This window comes from Anabrus simplex, chromosome 3, assembly GCF_040414725.1.
Source record: "Anabrus simplex isolate iqAnaSimp1 chromosome 3, ASM4041472v1, whole genome shotgun sequence".
In the NCBI taxonomy this organism is placed as follows: domain Eukaryota; kingdom Metazoa; phylum Arthropoda; class Insecta; order Orthoptera; family Tettigoniidae; genus Anabrus; species Anabrus simplex.
Window position 1 is genome coordinate 351129205 of NC_090267.1, and position 15793 is coordinate 351144997.

Consider the following 15793-nt stretch of genomic DNA (forward strand, 5'->3'; position numbering starts at 1 on the left):
TTTCTAGACCGGGGTCGCTATTTCACCGTCAGATAGCTCCTCAGTTGCGATCACCTAGGCTGTGAACATCAAGCCAGCCCGCAGGTCCTGGTAAAACTCTTTGGCCTGGTGCGGAATCGAACCCAAGACATCCGAGTAAAAGGAAGGCAGGCTATCCCAAGACCGCGGGGCCGTCAAAGTTGTGACATATAGGTATCAGTCAAGGACACCATGCCCGGGGGCAAGTGCCCCCCCCCCCCACAGCTCTCAGGGAAAGGCAAAAACCTAATGTAGTCAGGTGTTTTTCTTTCAAGAAAATGATTTAAAAGTCGGTACTGTATTACGTAGAAGTGGTAGTACCGCCCCCCAGCAACATGCAGGGGATATCGTGGGTGTTATTCTACCGCCATTCATCTTCCAAAATTTTAAAAATACTACATTCCCCCAGGTCTCGACCCCCTTCCCTACAAACTGTCATATGGGTGCCCATGGTATCAGTTAAATAACATATTTTAGCCCTTAAAAGCACAGAATTGCATATGTTCAAAGGATAATTTATTGCTCGTTATAGGACTAACTGCTTTACAATTTTAAAATTGTGCATTTAAACCTAGGGGCTGCCTGGCCGAGACGGTAAAGGCGTGCTCGGTTCGCCCGGAAGGACGTGGGTTCGAATCCCCGTCAGGAAGTCATAAAATTTAAGAAACGAGATTTCCACTTCCGGAGGTGATATGGCCCTGAGGTTCACGCAGCCTACACCAAGAATGAGTACCAGGTTAATTCCTGTGGGAAAAGGCGGCCGGGCGTAGAGCTAACTCCTCTACCGCATCATGTGCCGAGGTTAACAATGGTGGAAGCCTTTACCTTCCACTCCTCCAAGGGCCTTCATGGCCTGTATGGAGGTGACTGCTTTGCTTTGCTTTGCATTTAAATCTACCTTCCAGACGAACTTGCTAGGTGTCACTAGTGAACGAAAAATGAAAAATATTTTATTTTATGATTTTTCTTGCTAATCAGCTCGAGTGAAGTGTAAACTTTTTTTTTTGCTAGGGGCTTTACGTCGCACCGACACAGATAGGTCTTATGGCGACGATGGGATAGGAAAGGCCTATGAGTTGGAAGGAAGCGGCCGTGGCCTTAATTAAGGTACAGCTCCAGCATTTGCCTGGTGTGAAAATGGGAAACCACGGAAAACCATCCTCAGGGCTGCCGGTAGTGGGACTCGAACCTACTATCTCCCGGATGCAGTGCAAACTTTAACCAGTTCAGTTAAAACAAAGGAAATGTTGTTTACCTCAGATAATTCGTGAGCAAGGACAAGGTACTATTCATAGGCTGAATGGTCAGCGTTGAGGCCTTCGGTCTTGAGGGTCCCGGGTTCGATTCCCGGCTGGGTCAGGGATTTTAATCGCCTCTGATTATTTCTTCTGGCCCGAGGACTGGGTGTTTGTGTTTGTCAGACAACACATTACACTACCAACCACCACAGAAACAGGCAATAGTGATTACATCCCTCCATACAGGGTTGGCGTCAGGAAGGGCATCCGGACGTAAAACAGGGACAAAATCCCATGTGCGACACAGTACGCACCCGCGACTTTACAGATGTGGGAAAAGCGGTAGAAAAAGAAGAAGAATTCGTGAGCAAGGAAAAGTAAACGCTTAACATCTTGACTGATCCAAATAAATAAATAAATAAATAAATAAATAAATAAATAAATAAATAAATAAATAAATAAATAAATAAATACATTTTCTTTTTTATAACAATGTATTATTTCTGGAATAAAATCCATCATATTTGAAAGAAATAATAAATTGCGCATTAAGGGCTAAAATCTTACTTATCGAAACACACTGTGTTTAGTATTTAATAATAATAATGTTATTTTCTTTACGTCCCACTAACTACTTTTTAAGGTCTTCGGAGACGTCGAGGTGCCGGAATTTAGTCCCGCAGGAGTTCTTTTACGTGCCAGTAAATCTACCGACACGGGGCTGTCGTATTTGAGCACCTTCAAATACCACCGGACTGAGCCAGGATCGAACCTGCCAAGTTGGGGTTAGAAGGCCAGCGCCTTAACCGTCTGAGCCACTCAGCCCGGCTGTTTAGTATTTGTTGCCATTGTTATATTATTCTACAGGTTTGTTTTCCTTTTTCTCCTTTTTCTTCTTCTTCTTTATTTGTTTACCCTCCAGGGTCGGTTTTTCACTCGGACTCAGCGAAGCATCCCACCTCTACCGCCTCAAGGGCAGTGTCCTGGAGCTTCAGACTCTGGGTCGGGGATACAACTTGGAAGGATGACCAGTACTTCTCCCAGACAGCCTCACCTGCTATGCTGAACAGGGGCCTTGCGGGGGATGGGAAGATTGGAAAGGACAAGGAAGAGGGAAGGAAGCGGCCGTGGCCTTAAGTTAGGTACTATCCCGGCATTTGCCTGGAGGAAAATTGGAAAACCATTTCAAGGATGGCTGAGGTGGGAATCGAACCCACCTCTACTCAGTTGACCTCCCGAGGCTGAGTGTACCCTGTTCCAGCCCTCGTTCCACTTTTCAAATTTCGTGGCAGAGCCGGGAATCGAACCCGGGCCTCTGGGTGTGGCAGCTAATCACACTAACCACTACACCACAAAGGCGGACATTTGTTTTTCTATTGAATTAAAATTTATTTATAATTGTTTTAAAAAGTTCAGTATGTTAAGATGTTATTGCTGTATATTTGTCAGTCTTTCTACGTTTCTTATTTTTCTTGCTGATTACTATTTGCCATTTTTTTTATCGCCACTGTACTTGAAAATCAAGTAAAATATTACTTGGAATTCGGGAGCCTTGTGGTCATACACTGCTGAATTTATTGATGTTCGTGTTAAAATATAGTAGTCAAGCGAAATATGTTCAAACATCACTGCATTATTCATCAGGAAACACTGCGCCAAAGACAGGAAGCTGTCGTCTGTGCTGGGCCCAGTGCCTTTCTCCCTGACAGTTTCCAGTACTGAGAAACACGACTCTATGATACTGCTGAAGATTTAGATAGACATAATGATGTGAAAATCCTGTTTCTCACATGAACATCGGGAGAAACTGGTATCGATCTGATCAACATCGTAAAAACATGTTGCTATCTAAGATCCCTAATGTTGAAGAACTGGTAAACAAAAGAAATGTCCAAAAACCTCATTAAGAACTAAATTTGTTTTGTTTTCTATCGGTGTAGAATATGTTATATAATTTGCAGGTATTTTTAATACATCACTCACTCACTCACTCACTTCTGAAGCGAGTGTGTATTTTCAGTCCTCAGTCCTAAGGCTGGTTGGATCCTCAACAATTTCGTCAGTCATCAACTGGCATAGATGGCCTACGCATTACTGAAGAGGCGCGTTAGATAAATGAGTGAGGGAGTTTACCGTTGCTTTCCTCACCGAGCCAGAAGTTGCTGTTACATATCAGTCTGCCAAGCCCACTTAAATGCATGCATCAACCGACCCTATGAGCAACATTTTCACACCATTCATAGCAGGGAGTGGCTGCCTAGGGAATGGCATTACTACCATTGCTCATACCTCAGTCAATTTCATATTGTCAAAGCCAAGGATAAGACTGAGACAGGTCAATGAAAGTTACAATATTGCTCTAGCACATACCAGAAGACATCATCTTTTTTTCTTAAAAGAATTTCGTTACTACTTGCACCATATTGAGCCCTTTTCAAGGCAACAACTGCGGTGAACTTCTTCCTTCTTCTGTGCGCCGGCTGCTCCTGTAATAAATGACATTTTAATGATACTCACGGCTGCATGTAGACTCTTCTTCCTCAGTCGTGGACCGTCCGGATATCCCCGAAGATAGGCCACCCGTCGATCAGGGAGTGAGGAAATGAAAAGTAGGGGTAAACTAACTATAAATGACTGTACCCAAAGACTGAATTAAAATTTAAAAAACAAACTGATTTATTGAATAAATTGCAAAGTGCCAAAAAAAGGAAAGTAAACTGAACTGGTGAAAATATAAACAAAGTGTAATGAAATAGAAATTTAAAAAAGATTGAAGATCTGCCTTACAATAACACAAATGTCTGCCTAATAAAATTGACTGAAAGTCGATCAAAATAATTATGTTCCAGATTATGTTGACACTGTCTTCAAGACGATGACGTGAATAAATTAAAAACTCTGGTCAGAAATATCACCATCATTTGAAATACAGAATTGTATTACGTAGAAAATGTCACTCAAAAATAAATTAATGTAGTTGAATAATTAATTAATTAATTAATTACGTCATCAAATTAACACTGACTCAGAGGTGTTTATCAAGTCTTTAAAACATGTGGCTTAGTTGGGAAACACCCAGCTTTAATATAATCGTGGACTGCGCTAACCATGTGTAACAAGTAAGGAATGAATCAAAGACAACAGCCATGAACATCGTACTTCATTTACCAGGTAACCACTGTCTTATTCAAACACCTCGTGATTAAAAGGAAATTACTGAAACATGAACCTGAGTGTTACACCACTCATCTAATTATTTAAACTTCACTTGCATGACTGTGATAGCCTGGACTTCTTAAAATAATCCAAATGATTAGGCCAAGTGCCTCATGTTTACATTTAAATGAAAGCGATCCTTGTACATTAAAATTTACTTAATTTGCCGTTGACTGTATTTCATTATGAATTCATTATTTGTGGTTACACCACTAGATGGAGGCAGATGCCATCTTATTTACCTCATTCATTTGCGGCAATCATTATACAACTGGTTTATTAAAGATCGCTTCATTTCTTAAATAAAATGTAGTGGATTTAAAAGGTTTGGTAATTACTGAATGCCTGGTATGAGCATACCACTACTATGGTTTTGACTGTGACCTAATCAATGATCTCTTATCCTAACACCTGAAATCATATTTACATAATTAAATCTGTTAATGGAGAAACACTGCTCCAACAAAAGAAAATATAGAAATCAAAACTAGCCTAACCACACCTATCTATTTACATCAAATCAAATATAAATAATTCACATACGATCACATCCTACCAATAAACGGTAATAAAAGGTACACTCAGAAAGAATAACAAATAAACAAATCTAGATCCCAACCACGCTGCCTATTGAAAATTAATAAGGTTGAAATGCGCAAAATGTCGGAGCTTACGGGAAAATTTTACCCCGCTACGAGTAGCAAAAATATTGTGACTTTGACGGCAATCTCTAACCTCTGATGACAAATGTCTGGCCATGATACTATTTAACCTTTATGGGCAATAATTACTGTTATTCCATGTCATCCATGACACTACATGACTATCAAAAAAAACACATTGACTCGTCGCTCTGCTCACATGTATTACGGCTAGCATATTTGCCGAGCATCTACTTTCCCTGGAATTATTTGAAACAAAATACAGGCTTCTGCCTACAATCATGACCCATGTCGTAACATATTTAACACTCTTGGTTAAATTATTCATCTCTCAATTCTATTTACTCATCATTAATCTCGACGTAGTACCTCATAATACAGCCTCGCTCGTATCCGGCGGGCGAAATATCTGTCGTGCACACCACTATTTCTTACGACAGTTCATGACATGGTCCAAATACCACATTTCCATTATCAACGTAGATCATCAGGGATATTCCTCACTTAACTCGATCTCTAGATCATTCTCTGCTTCACATATCACAAACTATCAGAGCTGACTCATCAATGGCTTCCTGGCACTACCTGTTTACTAAAATGACGAGATTGCCCCTCAAAAACACAGCTATAGAAGAATGAGTAACCGCAACCACACAGAAATAAATACTCGCGTCTACCAAAACGTCGCAAAATACACGGGATAAGAACTACCGGAAACGGTCATCTGAAGGATGATTCCAAAACATAAAACAAGCTGAATGCGCAAAATAGCAAAATGAGCATCAAAATCAACAAGGCGGCGTCTACAAGATCACAACTCCAACAGAAATATCACTCAAAACCAACGATATAATAACTTGATGATTATTATTATTATAATTATAAATCGGCATTACACTCATTGAGATCAAATAATATAGCATCCTAAATTGTCAAAGTGACATACTACAGAATAGTCCATAACAATACGCAAATACATCTACGTAAAGGAAGTGCGCAAATAACCCTAGCTAAAAGTGCAAAAATCATTATAATTATTATTATTATTATTATTATTATTATTATTATCATAATGATTATTAAAATGTGAATTATTTACAATCCTACCTAACAGTCTAAGCTACATTGATCATCGATTAGGCACGGTCCTACATATTAATTTACATTATTTATTGTTGCTCATACCTGGGTGATGGAGGCATGTTGGTTCACCCTCCGGGCTCGGTCATGGTGAATTAGAATTCCATCTTGAAGCTGATGTGGTATTCCAAATTTTCACACACGCAAATTTGACACATTTTTATCATGCCGTTACACACGCTTACATAAACATAAACACTCGCATTTCTCGCACTCCAGTGAAGATTAGACGATAGCAGTGCACGGACTCCTGACGTGAAGACGGAAGTTCCTCTCCGCTACCTGCCTGGAAAAAAATCACCTGCTGGTCTGCACACCGCTCTCTCAGCCTTTGTTTACGCAGCTTACCGATCGTTCACCCCTTTGGACCATAACAGTTTGCTCAAGGTCTTTACCACTGCGGCCCTTCATTGAAGAAAAGTCATTCTCCTCCCTGTCTGCCTTAACTAGTTTCTCCCCGCAAACATCTCGCTTGCCAAAACAGTTTATTATAAGTGGTACAAGCAAGCTAAAGTACAGTTTCCAATGATGTGGAGAAATTTATGCTGATCGTCCTCCCAAAATGAAGAATAAAATAGCTTTCCAACAAATATCAAACTACACGTGGATTAGAGAGGTTTTATGCAGCTAGGCTGAAAAAACATGGACTTGTCCCTCTCGATTCGTATTGTGAGTTCAATTAAGCCAAGTGTTGAAAGTGTAGCTATTGCCTGTCATCCCTGCATAACTTCAAAGTAAAGTAAAGTTTCTTAAAGTGTTCATTTCTAAATTGATGCTCTCCCAAGTAAAATACATGGCTCACTCAGAATGCCAACAAGTGTCTCTGATCGCTTTCTTACCAGCCAAAAGTAAAGCTCAAAGCTGACTAACTGAATTAGCTGACATGCTCTAAACACACTGAAGATTCAACTAACCCACGAATACAGGATACACAGTGAAACACAGAGTCACACCGTCACACTGTCACACAGACTGAAGATTCAACTACCCTGCTCGCTGGTTATGTAATGAGTTCTCCCCCCACCTTGAAAATAGTTCTGTGGAAGGGATGTGGCGTAGTGATCTAGCCCTTGGGAACGCTTTATCATACATCCGTAGGTTAAAGTTTCAAAGTTTATGTACACAATCTTCCTAATTTCGGTCTGACTTACTTGTTATATTGCGCCGTGGGAAACGATCACAGGATAATCCACACGACGGCGCGCGTCACCGGCGTTATTTTCTTCCAGCGAATGGCTCCTTCCCGCCATGACAGTTCATTGCCTGGGCGATACTACACTTCCGTGTGAAGTTAAAATTTTATTAATTAGCCAATAATTAACCACACCTTCGTACTGATAAATTTTCAAATATTATTAGGAAGTCAGGACACTGTTTTTCACCACTACACCGGGCTTCAGATAGCGAAATACTGACTGTAGATTCCCGCTATGACAGGACATTCAAATTTAGAATTTTGTGATTGGCTGAGACTTTCGCGCTCTTCGCAGAGTGGATGCTTCCATTTTCTCCCGAGGGTTGGTGGGTATTCTCGTTGTCTCTTTGTCCTCCAAAGTAGGTCAGGCCTCAACGCGTGATTTTCTCGTGAGAACCCAGTAGAAAGTCGCCACTCCTAGGCGGTACCATAAAATTTATTGGATGCAGTACTCAGGGCGGTTTACAAGTTGCTCGTGCTCTAAGAAGAGTTTCGTGGATTTTCCTTGCCGACAGCCTGGCGCCAGAAAGTTCCTTTGTGACTGCTAGATTCACAGCCTACTGTAGTATCCCAATATGCGAAATATTCAACCTTTAATTTGTAAATTAATTACGTAAATTCGCTTATGGGTGCAATATGATATGAATGTGGGTGTAATTGGAATTGCGGAAGTGTAGTGTGTTGAATGTGAGAAAAGGAATGTTAATTAATTTACAATTAAAAACCCCTGTCCCGACCGGGAATCGAACCCGTGGCCGCCAGGCGACAGGCGGACGCGTTGCCCCCAACACCACGGAGGCGGACACCAGAAGACATAGTGCACTGTAAACACTAGGTGCCGCCAGCAAAGGCATGAAGCAAGTATACCTTTAATTAAATATATATTAGTTACTAATTAGTATTAGTATAGATTCAAATACTTTTTTTTTTTTTTTTTTTTTTGCTATTTGCTTTACGTCGCACCGAGATAGATAGGTCTTATGGCGACGATGGGATAAGAAAGGCCTAGGAATGGGAAGGAAGCGGCCGTGACCTTAATTAAGGTACAGCCCCGGCATTTGCCTGGTGTGAAAATGGGGAACCACGGAAAACCATCTTCAGGGCTGCCGACAGTGGGGTTTGAACCTGCTATCTCCCGGATGCGAGCACACAGCTGCGCGCTCCTAACCGCACGGCAATTCAAATATAACCATCATTTTCTCTTCTTACAAACTATTCCGTTTTAATCCAGAAATAATTAGAAACACACTAATGATTTCTACCGTATTTCCTGGGAGTGGAAGTTTGATATACGGTGGAGTGGCATATTCGCAGCTCTGAATCTAGAACGTGGCACGCTGAGTTCTGCGGGTTGGCCACTCCTTTATCTAGGTTTTCGCATTCTGGTACGTCTAGTTTATAAAGTCTGTCGCACTAGTTATATAATGACATAACGTTGGTAGGATATTATAATTGTTGCAGAGTTCTGTTGGTTGGCATTGTTGCCAGGTTGCTTTCTCAGTCAGAGTAGGGATTTTCCAAAGCGAAAAGGATTGCCGGACATTTGGCGTGCGTTGCGGTTGGGTTCGTAAAGTAGCAATTTTTTATTTTATTTTTTTAAATTTCAACCTCTCTTTTACAGCTCTAAAGGAAAGTACCTCTCAACATAATATTCAGCCACTTCCAGCCAGAATTGGTTGGATGGCAATGGAATTTCAGATTACATTACTTTCAAAAGAAAGAACACTACTGGGAGCTTTGAGAAACGTTATTTTACTGAGGAAATGAACAAATCTACTTTATGGTAACTGCCTCTTACATCTTCAGCCATGCGCTACGCAAGCCATTATAGGATAAAGAGAAGATAATACTGTATTTGTTCACCTTTCATCATATAAGGGGCGGCATGTTAATAAATATAGTTCCCCCCCCCAAACCCCATGGCACTACAGCCCCTTGAAGGGCCATGGCCTACCAAGTGACCGCTGCTCAGCCCGAAGCCCTGGAGATAACGAGGTGTCGTGTGGTCAGCACGACGAATCCTCTCGGCCGTTTATCTTGGCTATCTAGACCGGTGTCGCTACCTCACCGTCAGTTAGCTCCTCAATTCTAATCATGTAGGCTGAGTGGATCTCGAAACAGCCCTCAGGTCCAGGTAAAAATCCCTGACCTGGCTGGGAATCGAGCCCCGGGTCCTCCGGTAAAAGGCAGGCACGCTACCTCTACACCACGGGGCCGGCAACAAAAAGTAACACATTATCACATTTAATGTTCTCTGGCCAAAGGATATCCATAGTTTCATTGAAAAGTTTTGCTAGGGAGCGGTGTTAAGGGAACAGATAACTGTAAATCAAGTAGGGATGACATAAAACTGTTAGTGCTCAACTGTAGAAGTATTGTAAAGAAAGGAATAGAATTAATTTAATAGATATATATTTACCAGATATTGTAATAGGAGTTGAATCATGGCTGAGAAATGATATAATGAATGAAGAAATTTTCTCACGGAACTGGAGGGTGTATCGTAGGATAGGTATCTTAGGAGGGGGAGTATTCATTCTCGTGAAAGAAGAATTTGTAAGCTACGAAAAAGTTAAAGATGACAAACACGAAATTCTAAGGGTAAGGCTCATCTCTAAATATAATAGGCAACTTGATGTCTTTGGAGTGTACAGACCAGGAAAGGGTTGCGCAGATGCTGATTCAGAATTATTTGATAAGATAATCAGCTATGTGGGGAAACGAAAAGGAAAGGAACGTGATTGTAGCGGGTGATCTCAATTTACCAAATGTCAATTGGGAAGGTAATGCGAACGACAGGAAGCATGAGCAACAAATGGCAAATAAGTTAATTTGGGAAGGGTACCTGATTCAGAAAATGATGGAACCAACTAGAGGGAAGAATATTCTGGATGTGGTGCTGGCATTTGCCTGGAGGAGAAGTGGGAAACAACGGAAAACCACTTCCAGTATGGCTGAGGTGGGAATCGAACCCACCTCTACTCAGTTGATCTCCTGAGGCTGAGTGGACCCTGTTCAAGCCCTCGTACTACATTTCAAATTTCGTGGCAGAGCCGGGCTCGAACCCGGGCCTCCGGGGGTGGCAGCTAATCACACTAACCACTACACCACAGAGGCGGACTTAAAAATAATTTAATAATTTAAAGTGAGGTATTCTCTCAAAGAATCAGATCCCGTAGCTACGTTGACGGAGCAAGTCTTGGGTGTCTCGAGTTGTGTCTATCAGTCTTCCCTCGCGTAAACTTTGTCATATTGTTATCCTCTCAGATTTGGTGACTCTTCCTTTGTGATCCCTTCGTCAGTCCTCGATTTAATTTCACATGTTAAAGGCGCCTTTTCTCTTTATTCCTTTCTTTCTTCTTCAGTTATTGCCCACGATTCACTTCCATTAAGGGCCACACTTCATACAAAAGTCAACAGAAACATTTTTCTAATAAGTATATCTGTGTTTCATGAGATCAAATTTCTTTCCTCTTAATAAGGACCTTCCTTGCTAGAGCAAGTCTACAATTAAATATTTCTTTGCCGGGCAATTTGAAATACGCACCAGTGACTTCATGTGAAGTTGAAAGGTCTTTTTCTATATATATAAGAACATCCTAACAGATAGAAATGCACTCGATGACCACAGGAAATTTGGAAAAAATATTTCTTTATTAATTACGACTCCAAATGAAAATTAGAGGTTGAATAACATCTGCACTTTTAATTTATTTCGGTTTTGTTTCCTTTTCTGAGCAAAAGAATACATCAGATAAAGCTTACATATTAAGTTACATATTTAACTACATATTTTGTCAATTTTAGTTACATATGTATGTACACATTTCTCAATTTATATTACATATAATCCTGGCTATAGTTATGACATTCGAAGCACGACTAGTGTTAGAAAATCCGTACAACCTGCTACCACCCATGCGCTAATGGCATAGTCGAGGCTTCTCTGATGTGTCATGGTGCACTGTGGATGAAAGCTTGAAAGCTTTATCCTTAGTATTGCTGCGGTGCTAAAGGAAGAAGCGTGTTACTCACAGGAACAGTCTTGTTGCAATAGTACTCTCTGGCCTAGCGAAGAAAGCAATGGCAAACTACAACATTCCTCGTTGTGCCTTGTTCACCTCATTGTGGCGCCGCCACCATTTTTACTGTTTTTCTAAAACTGCATAACCTTTGTTGGTGCTATTATGAGGATTCAACCAGCAACCAGCTCAACAGACCATCAGAGTGCAAGACACTTAGAAGATGCAATAAGCCGATCAGATCTTCTCCTCACGCTGGGATACATCCGTAGCTAAGTTATATTTCAGTTACTGGAAAAATAGCCATAGGCCTACTGTAAATTTAGCCAGGTTTCCCCTGTGCAAATTTTTCAATTCTTAGCCTTAGCCCTTTCTCAACCCATTGTCTCCCAGCAAACATAACTGTGAGTGCGACGTTAAACCGCCTGCAACAATCAATCTCGTGCGGCTAGCGTCACGTAGCTGTGAACTTGCATTCGGGAGATGGTGGCTTTGAATCTCACCGTCAGCAGCCCTGAAGTTATTTTTCCGTGGTTTATCATTTTCACACCAGGCAAATCCTAGGGCTGTACTTTAATTAAGCCAAGGCGAATCCTAGCCCTTGCCCATCCTTGCATCACCGAATACCTTCCATGTATCAGTGCGATGTTAAACCACTAGGAAAAAAATCTATTGTACGAATCAACATAAGGAGATTGCCATTTTATCTCTACTATGTAACGTTACACTGGGGATCAAGCCTGGACTTTCCAACGCGTCTCAATAATTAACTTTCCTCAAGTAATTAATTTATCTAAGTTTTAATTATAGCATAATTTACACGCTAGGGATTTCCAAGAAATCACTATGTAACTGTGTCAAGTACGAATAGACATTATAAACTCAATTTTCCTCCATAGTTCTTCCTTAGTGGGATGTAGTTTACTGCAGAGACAAAATCATGAAGTTAAGGTTCACAAATCACAAAATAATTAACATGTTTTGCAAACGCATTAGGAGACGAATTCGTAAATGTAAGACTGTCTGACGCGGCCTATTGTTCCTTCTGTTCTCAAGATAGTGAGTTCAATTAGACAGACGCTCGTGCGACCGAGCGATTTAGGTAGGCGGTTCGATGCGCGCAACTGCGAGCTTGCTTTTGGTAGATAATGGTTTCGGTAGCTCATCGTCCAAGTGCTGAAGATGGTTTTCCGTACTGGGACTGTACATTAATAAAGTCCGGCTCACCGGGCGAGTTGGCCGTGCGGTTAGGAGCGCACAGCTGTGAGCTGGCATCCGAGAGATAGTGGGCTCGAATCCCACTGTCGGCAGCCCTGAAGATGGTTTTCCGTGGTTTCCCATTTTCACACCAGACAAATGCTGGGGCTGTACCTTAATTAAGGTAACGGACGCCTCCTTCCCCCGCCTAGCCGTTTCCTATCCCATCGTCGCCATAAGAGCTGTCTTTGTCGGTGCGATGTAAAACCACTAGCAAAAAAATTCCGGCTCTGTGGCTGACTGGCCAGCGTCTTGGCCTTCGGGCGTCGGGTTTGTGATGTCACCAACATTCCTGAAACTCACACACCACATACAACATTATCTTCCATCACACTAACACCCAATTCCCGCACAGTGTCCTCATCAGAGGGTCTAATTTACTCACCTGAAATTATTATTATTATTATTATTATTATTATTATTATTATTATTATTATTATTATTATTATTATTATTATTATTATTATTATTATTGCCGGCCCCGTGGTGTAGGGGTAGCGTGTCTGCCTCTTACCCGGAGGCCCCGGGTTCGATTCCCGGCCAGGTTAGTGATTTTTACCTGGACCTGAGGGCTGGTTCGAGGTCCATTCAGCCTACGTGATTAGAATTGAGGAGCTATCTGACGGTGAGATAGCGGCCCTGGTCTAGAATGCAAAGAATAACGGCCGAGAGGATTCGTCGTGCTGACCACACGACACCTCGTAATCTGCAGGCCTTCGGGCTGAGCAGCGGTCGCTTGGTAGGCCAAGGCCCTTCAAGGGCTGTAGTGCCATGGGGTTTGGTTTCATCATTATTATTATTATTATTATTATTATTATTATTATTATTATTATTATTATTATTATTATTATTATTATTACACATACATCTATAAAGACCATGACCGGCACGTTTCTATTCATGGCCTTCTGCCATTCATGCAACCTTCCATGTATAAATGTAACGTTAAAAGGCAAGAAATAAAATAAATATCGAACGACCACAAGTTCTGACGTAAAATACGTAGGCTACCGCGTGATATTTATTTTCGAAATAAAATAGCTAGTCAGTATAATAATAATAATAATAATAATAATAATAATAATAATAATAATAATAATAATAATAATAATAACAAGAAGAAATTGCGGGTGTTAGGCAGGGAGATGGACTCTTCACTCTTGTTTAACTGCGTACTGGAGAAAGTAATACAGGAATGACATCAGATGCTACAAGATAAAAACTTGTTCATACCTTTAAGGACTGGAACGAAGGATACTGCTTAGCTTTCGCCGATTATATAGCAATAACGACAGAAAATTTTGAAACTGCAACAGAAGAAATTGATGTGCTGAAAGAGGTAGCAGAACGAACAGGCATACAACACATGTTCAAAGGCCTATGTGCTTTATTACTTATCATTTTGGTGAAGAAACTGCATTTAAAACGGCCAACTACGGAGGAATGCTTCAACAAATTTTTACATACAAAATAAAAATATCGTTACCTGGAAGTTGAAACATTATTATTCATACTATAACCATCGGTACTTGTGAAACAAAATTTCTATATTAGTTTCCACATTACATGATTAGAGACTTGTGTGCGTGAGATAAATGTAGAGGGTAAGAGCGTGCGCATGTATTTATCTTCAAGAAATTCAAGGGACGTCTAGGTAAATGGCAATAAAGCTAACAAAAAGGTGGGAAAATAAGGCCTATTAGTTCGAAATTCTCGTGGTCACGTATACTCTCCCGTAAGTAATTGGCATGATCCCAACGTAAAGGCATGGTAAGGTAACTTCATTTTTGGAATAGATTGTTATGATTTTCGTGCCTTCAGTTTGCAACTACTGTGTCTATGAATCAACCAAGCATCTCTATCATCTCGTAATCACAGTTTGCACTCAGGTCTCCTATGCTCCTCATTTTTTGTAAATAATATTAGCCAAGCGAATTGTCTATGCAAAGATTGTGAATTTCAACCCCAGCATTGGTAGTTTTTTCGTTTCTTTTCGCATTTTCACACCAGACTCTACCTTAATTAACACCGCAGCTACCACTTTTCCAATTCATGTCCTTTCCTATCCCATTGCCGAAAGTCTGCTAGTGTTAGTGCAGCGTTAAACAGATGATGATGATGATGATAATAATAATAATAATAATAATAATAATAATAATAATAATAATAATAATAATAATAATAATAATAATAATAGTTGAAAGTCCACGGTCTGTTAAATTGCTATTATATTAGGTATTCAAGCTTGGCGCACTAGCCGCGACCGTCTTAGAAAGGTGCGGCAGTCCAACTGACGAGCCCGCTGCCACACTGCCAGAGGATGTTTGCCTAGTTGTAGGCTACAACAACAATCACGACCACCACCACACTGCCACACTGGTAATTTCAGGATTGAAACTGTCTAAAGAGCTTGAATACTTTAATATTCGCAATCGATGAAATTATATCATCTTTCCCTTATATCAATTTCATTTCCAATACTGTTACTTGTCTTCACATGTGTTACATGTCAGAGAGTCCTGGGTTCGATTCCTAGACAATTCGGCGATTTTTTTCTGATTCAGGGACTCGTCTGTGTCTCCATATACACGCACTAACGACCACCACAGAAATAATGCAATAGTGAATACTTCCCTCCATATATAAATGACGTCACGAAGGCAAAGTTAAGTTCACATGTGCAACACAATCAATCAATCAATCAATCAATCAATCAATCAATCAATCAATCAATACTGATCTGCATTTAGGGCAGTCGTCCAGGTGGCAGATACCCTGCCTTTTCTTAAATGATTTCAAAGAAATTGGAAATTTCTCCCCTTCCTATAAATGAATATTTGCCCCAATTTGTCCTCTTGAATTCCAACTTTATCTTCATATTGTGACCTTTCCTACTTTTAAAGACGCCACTCAAACATTCGTCTACTAATCTCATTCCACGCCATCTCTCCGTGGACAGCTCGGAACATACCACTTAGTCGAGCAGCTCGTCTCCCTTCTCCCATTTCTTCCCAGCCCAAACTTTGCAACATTTTTGTAACGCTG

At 40.7% G+C, this 15793-nt stretch overlaps 1 protein-coding gene across 1 annotated transcript in view; it reads left to right on the forward strand.

The window, feature by feature from the left end:
- LOC136866364 (rho guanine nucleotide exchange factor 17) overlaps positions 1–15793 on the forward strand; it is a 603351-nt gene that overhangs the window by 386957 nt on the left and 200601 nt on the right. The window lies entirely within an intron of this gene.